The sequence below is a fragment of the Oncorhynchus masou genome, chromosome 28 (assembly GCF_036934945.1).
Source record: "Oncorhynchus masou masou isolate Uvic2021 chromosome 28, UVic_Omas_1.1, whole genome shotgun sequence".
NCBI lineage: Eukaryota > Metazoa > Chordata > Actinopteri > Salmoniformes > Salmonidae > Oncorhynchus > Oncorhynchus masou.
Window position 1 is genome coordinate 38,767,622 of NC_088239.1, and position 6,682 is coordinate 38,774,303.

Sequence of the window (6,682 nt, forward strand, 5' to 3'; positions counted from 1 at the left end):
TGCAGGATGGTTGATCTACACATGGAGGGAAAACTTATGGAGTTTTGATGGAGCGGGCAAGCGTCTTTGCATTGGTGAATTCGAAACGGAAATGGTCAGGGCTAACCGGACCCTTTATCTGTAAGAAATAGTAAACATTTTGAATTATAACATGTGTTAAAATGTATGTACTAAATATTTTGAATTAAATCACTGGTTTTAAAAATGTATCTCACGCTTTAATGATAGGGGAAGAGGTAATTTCATATTTCGGTTTAGGGGAAGAGGTAATTTCATATTTCGGTTTAGGGGGGTTATTAACTTGGTGAGTTTGCTGAGGAGTAGCAGGGGGTACACTCCTACCTTGTGGAACTTATGTACCTGGAATCATTAATGACCAAATAACTTCCAGAAACACATCAAATATCAGTCAAATGACATTTAGATTTACAGTCTTAAATGACACAATGAGACAACAACAAATAAGTGCATAGGGCCTATCATTTCCCTAAGCAAGAAATGCAGAAATCTTTTTAGATGAAAACATAATAAAGCTTACCAGCTTGTTTGCTGCATTAACCAAGGTTGCATATCTTCCATGTTTCATGGTCTTATTTGACCATTAATCTGTTGCCTTCATTTTTTGGGCCTCTAACTTGACCTTTAGCTGGATTATTGCACCACAGAACTTGCACTTCTTTGATGCGACTCCTATTAATGTGTTACAACTCGGACACAGCTTACAGCTGGAGCCAGGAGCCATTCTGCATGAAAGGTGGATATGAAAGTGTTAGAAAGAATAGCCCTATACACAACTTTGACTGATGGAATGCACCAGGGAGGTCCACTGTGGCATGGGGCTTGAATTGACAAGTAGAACTAGAGATTGTGAGATAAAAACTATACTAACAATAGCAATTAATAAAGAGTTTGGCCAACTAAGGAGCTGACGTTGAGTTTGCATTAAACATCAAGCACTCACCCTTCTCAAACCCATTAAAGAAGTGCTATGTGTGTGTTTGAAGGTGACATGGGTTTCAATGACTCAATCATATGGGTCAGATCTGATAATGGACCTCGCCAAGTAATAAAACTAAGCCTGAGGCTTTAAAATGCCACACTGTAACGTAATGTGTCATACTAACTGTTGACTACTATTGTAACCTAGATGTAGGCTACCTGCCATAGCCTCAGGTGCACAGTGCAATGAGTGTCATTAGTTGACAGATGAAACAATACCTGGGCCAGTGTGATTTGGTTACTTATTTTAACAATTTGTAAGTCGCTCTGGATAAGAGCGTCTGCTAAATGACTTAAATGTAAATGTAAATGTAAGATACCATTTTTGAATAATGTCCTCCAGTTGGTTTGCATTTTAAAACTACAACCTGGATGTTTTTGAAAACACAAGAAATGGGAAGAAAGCTGAATTAAAAGAGAAAAAGTTTCCACTTACTTAAAATGGAGCCAGGGGATAGATCAAGAGATCTGTATCAAGAGGATGTATAGAAAGAAAGAGAGAGATAGAGAGACTAAAGGTGTCAGCCGTAGGTCTGAGTGGTCTGAAGAGAAGGGTGGTAGGTGTAGGTCTGAAGAGAAGGGTGGTAGGTGTAGGTCTGAGTGGTCTGAAGAGAAGGGTGGTAGGTGTAGATCTTAGTGGTCTGAAGAGAAGGGTGGTAGGTGTAGGTCTGAGTGGTCTGAAGAGAAGGGCGGCCGGTGTATGTCTGAGTGGTCTGAAGAGAAGGGTGGTAGGTGTAGGTCTGAGTGGTCTGAAGAGAAGGGCGGCCGGTGTATGTCTGAGTGGTCTGAAGAGAAGGGTGGTAGGTGTAGGTCTGAGTGGTCTGAAGAGAAGGGTGGTAGGTGTAGGTCTGAGTGGTCTGAAGAGAAGGGTGGTAGGTGTAGGTCTGAAGAGAAGGGTGGTAGGTGTAGGTCTGAGTGGTCTGAAGAGAAGGGTGGTCGGTGTAGGTCTGAGTGGTCTGAAGAGAAGGGTGTTCGGTGTAGGTCTGAGTGGTCTGAAGAGAAGGGTGTTAGGTGTAGGTCTGAAGAGAAGGGTGGTAGGTGTAGGTCTGAAGAGAAGGGTGGTAGGTGTAGGTCTGAGTGGTCTGAAGAGAAGGGTGGTAGGTGTAGGTCTGAGTGGTCTGAAGAGAAGGGTGGTAGGTGTGAAGGGTCTTTATTTGGAGCTGCAAAGTAAAGAGAATAGAACAAGTTTAGAATTGTATTTCACCACTGTATATGTAGGATACTTATTTTAATTTAAATAATTAACTGAGCATTAAAATGTACTTAATTTTTAAGTGGATTACATCACAAAAAATACAGGTGGTGTACAAAAATGTAAATGAATGATGGATAACAAGATGACCATTGGATAGATACACATTCACTGTGGATGGGAGCATTGCTGTCTGGTGGTCCCAATTCATCCATTGTTTGGAATTGTTTTCTCCACAATATATAAAACTGTCTAATTTAGAAAAACTTTGCAAAAACAAGTTGAACTAGCTCTATTAGGCAGGGGTGTCAAACTCACTCCACAGAGGGCCGAGTGTCTGCTGGTTTTTAATTTCAATGAACACCTGGACAACCTAACTAGGTGAGGGGAGTTCCTTGGTCATTTGTGACCTTCATGTATCAATCAAGGGTGGAGCTAACACCTGCAGACACTCGGAACTCCCATGGTATGAGTTTGACAGGTGGATTAAAGTATTTAACCTCTCAAACTAGTTTAATAATGTGTGTAGATGTTGCCCAGAACAAAACACTGCGCTCACCATGAAACTCTATAGGCTGTAGCCTAGCTCGCTAGCTACCTAAAGCTAGTTAGCTTAAACTGTTGAGTAGGCTTATAGCTAAGATTTTGATTGAAAACCTTGACAGATAAGTGAAAATGCATAGTGGTTTGAGAAATGTCGTAAAAAGCAATACATCAATTTCCATAACATTACATACTAGCGATTACAACCACACGGTTTATTTGCATACTTCACTTACTGGGAAAGAGAATGATCGCAAGGGAGGATCGGGTACGTTCCAAGTTGCCTTCTTTGTTGAAGTCATGATGCGCATTTGTGTTGTAGGTGAAATTACACAGATTCTGCACAGAATAAGAATATACATTCAAACTGCCTGGAAAAGCGTTTCTTAGATTAATTGAATATTCATATATAAACTGAACAACACAGAAAGTAACCTCCCCTTGCAGCCGATTGTGTTGACGAGTTGGAACGCGCTCCGCATTACATTGGGTTGACCTTGCATATGTACAGTACTGATCTTGGGTCAGTTTTCCGTTATTTTCTCGTACGATTTGGGGAGAGAAAGCAACATCACCCGCAAGGGTTTTGATCGGCCAACATATGTTTTCTGACTGCAATGAGCGCGACACCCAAAAATATTAAGTGAAATCAAGCATAGAAAATAGTATTTGCCATTGATAATGTTTTTAAATTTCCCTGGCAATGATCCCAAAGAGTGCCATTACTTGGAGTAATCTCTAAACTGTTTCAAAGTGTCTACCTGTTGAATATCATCTTGTCTGCAGCAAATACATGTATCGGAAGAGTGGAGTTGAGGATTAAATACATTTCTTTCAATGGAAAAATCACCCATAAAATAAATCTGAAGACAGATGTAGGCTATGTACAGTGGGGCAAAAAAGTATTTAGTCAGCCACCAATTGTGCAAGTTCTCCTTCTTAAAAAGATGAGAGAGGCCTGTAATTTTCATCATAGGTACACTTCAACTATGACAGACAAAATGACGCTATTTTTTTCTCCAGAAAATCACATTGTAGGATATTTAATGAATTTATTTGCAAATTATGGTGGAAAATAAGTATTTGGTCACCTACAAACAAGCAAGATTTCTGGCTCTCACAGACCTGTAACTTCTTCTTTAAGAGGCTCCTCTGTCCTCCACTCGTTACCTGTATTAATGGCACCTGTTTGAACTTGTTATCAGTATAAAAGACACCCGTTCACAACCTCAAACAGTCACACTCCAAACTCCACTATGGCCAAGACCAAAGAGCTGTCAAAGGACACCAGAAACAAAATTGTAGACTGCACCAGGCAGGGAAGACTGAATCTGCAATAGGTAAGCAGCTTGGTTTGAAGAAATCAACTGTGGGAGCAATTATTAGGAAATGAAAGACATACAAGACCACTGATAACCTCCCTCGATCTGGGGCTCCACGCAAGATCTCACCCTGTGGGGTCAAAATGATCACAAGAACAGTGAGCAAAAATCCCAGAACCACACAGGGGGACCTAGTGAATGACATGCAGAGAGCTGGGACCAAAGTAACAAAGCCTACTATCAGCAACACACTACGCCGCCAGGGGCTCAAATCCTGCAGTGCCAGACGTGTCCCCCTGCTTAAGCCAGTACATGTCCAGGCCTGTCTGAAGTTTGCTAGAGAGCATTTGGATGATCCAGAAGAGGATTGGGAGAATGTCATATGGTCAGATGAAACCAAAATATAACTTTTTGGTAAAAACTCAACTCGTCGTGTTTGGAGGACAAAGAATGCTGAGTTGCATCCAAAGAACACCATACCTACTGTGAAGCATGGGGTGGAAACATCATGCTTTGGGGCTGTTTTTCTGCAAAGGGACCAGGACGACTGATCCGTGTAAAGGAAAGAATGAATGGGGCCATGTATCGTGAGATTTTGTGAAAACCTCCTTCCATCAGCAAGGGCATTGAATATGAAACATGGCTGGGTCTTTCAGCATGACAATGATCCCAAACACACCGCCCGAGCAACGAAGGAGTGGCTTCGTAAGAAACATTTCAAGGTCCTGGAGTGGCCTAGCCAGTCTCCAGATCTCAACCCCATAGAAAATCTTTGGGGGGAGTTGAGTGTCCGTGTTGCCCAGCAACAGCCCCAAAACATCACTGCTCTAGAGGATATCTGCATGGAGGAATGGGCCAAAATACCAGCAACAGTGTGTGAAAACCTTGTGAAGACTTACAGAAAACGTTTGACCTCTGTCGTTGCCAACAAAGGGTATATAACAAAGTATTGAGATAAACTTTTGTTATTGACCAAATACTTATTTTCCACCATAATTTGCAAATAAATTCATAAAAAATCCTACAATGTGATTTTCTGGATTTTTTCTCTAATTTTGTCTGTCATAGTTGAAGTGTACGTATGATGAAAATTACAGGCCTCCCTCATCTTTTTAAGTGGGAGAACTTGCACAATTGGTGGCTGACTAAATACTTTTTTGCCCACTGTATGTAGGACGCTATTACAAATGTCTCGTTCAGATACTATTTGAGTTCTCGGGAATACCTAGTTCCGACTGGGAAGTTTCATTTGAATGAACCTCCAAATAGGAATTAAGTGGGAAATTATGAAAATTATGTGACCAATCTTATTGGTTTAAGAATTGTTCAGACTTCAAAAGCACTTGAACACAATCATGTCGGAGTCACAACTTCCCATTTTGCCATTTCCCGCGAGAATGTGAAGCCAGCATAATACTGTATTCAAGTGCTTGTCGGTACTACGAAACTGACATTTCTGACTTGCTAATTGGTTGAACGCGTTACAGTAGCCTAAGTATATAACAAGAGTGACATGACCGTAATAATCATAATGAAAATCCATGTCCATGAAATGAATGGACCAAGAGATGAGAGAGAAATAATTATAAACTACTATTTTCATGCCCTACCTCCCTCAAAGATCTGTCCTCAACATGATTGGCAGCTCTAAAGCTGTGCGTGTGTGTGTCTGGGTCCATGCCTGTACTTGGGTATGCGAGGGAATGACAGGGGTGGATGGACATGCAATGATTGGTTCATAGACACGGTCTCTGCCTTTGTCTTCAAGGACATGTTGATGTAGATGGACAAAAAGCTCAATTTTATCTGACCAGAGTACCTTCTTCCATATGCTTGGGGAGTCTCGCACATGCCTTTTGGCCAAACGTGTTTGCTTATTTGTTTCTTTAAGCAATGGCTTTTTTCTGGCCACTCTTCCATAACGCCCAGCTCTTTGGGGTGCATGGCTTAAAGTGGTCCTATTGACAGATACTCCAAACTCCGCTGTGGAGCTTTGCAACTCCTTCATGGTTATCTTTGCCTCTCTGATTAATGCCCTCCTTGCCTGGTCCATGAGTTTGGTGGGCTGGCCCCTTTGGCAGGTTTGTTGTGGTGCCATATTCTTTCCATTTTTTAATCATTGTTTTAATGGTGCTCTGTGGGATGTTCTGCATATTTTTTTACAAGTCAACCCTGATCTGTACTTCTCCACAACTTTGTCCCTGACCTGTTTGGAGAGCTCATTGGTCTTCATGGTGCTGCTTGCTTGGTGGTGCCTCTTGCTTGGTGGTGTTGCAGACTCTGGGGCCTTTCAGAACAGGTGTATATACGTAGAACCCTTTATTATTGTTCTTTATAGAATCTTTATAGAAAATGGTTCTATAAAGAACATTTCAATCTGAAAGGTTCTTTGTAGATCCTTTTGAAGAACCATACAGGATTTGTTATTCTGTATATATTATATTGCTAAAATTCCAATATTTATTGTGTTAAGTGACAAGTTGAATCAAGTGAGTTAACTAAAAGCTGGAGGTCCCTGATGAGAGAATTGAGAACCACTGACTGATTTATTAACCTTTCTCAATTGACACAAAGCCATACGCGACTCTTTCACAAGACAATGTCACTGGTCATAGTCATATATAAT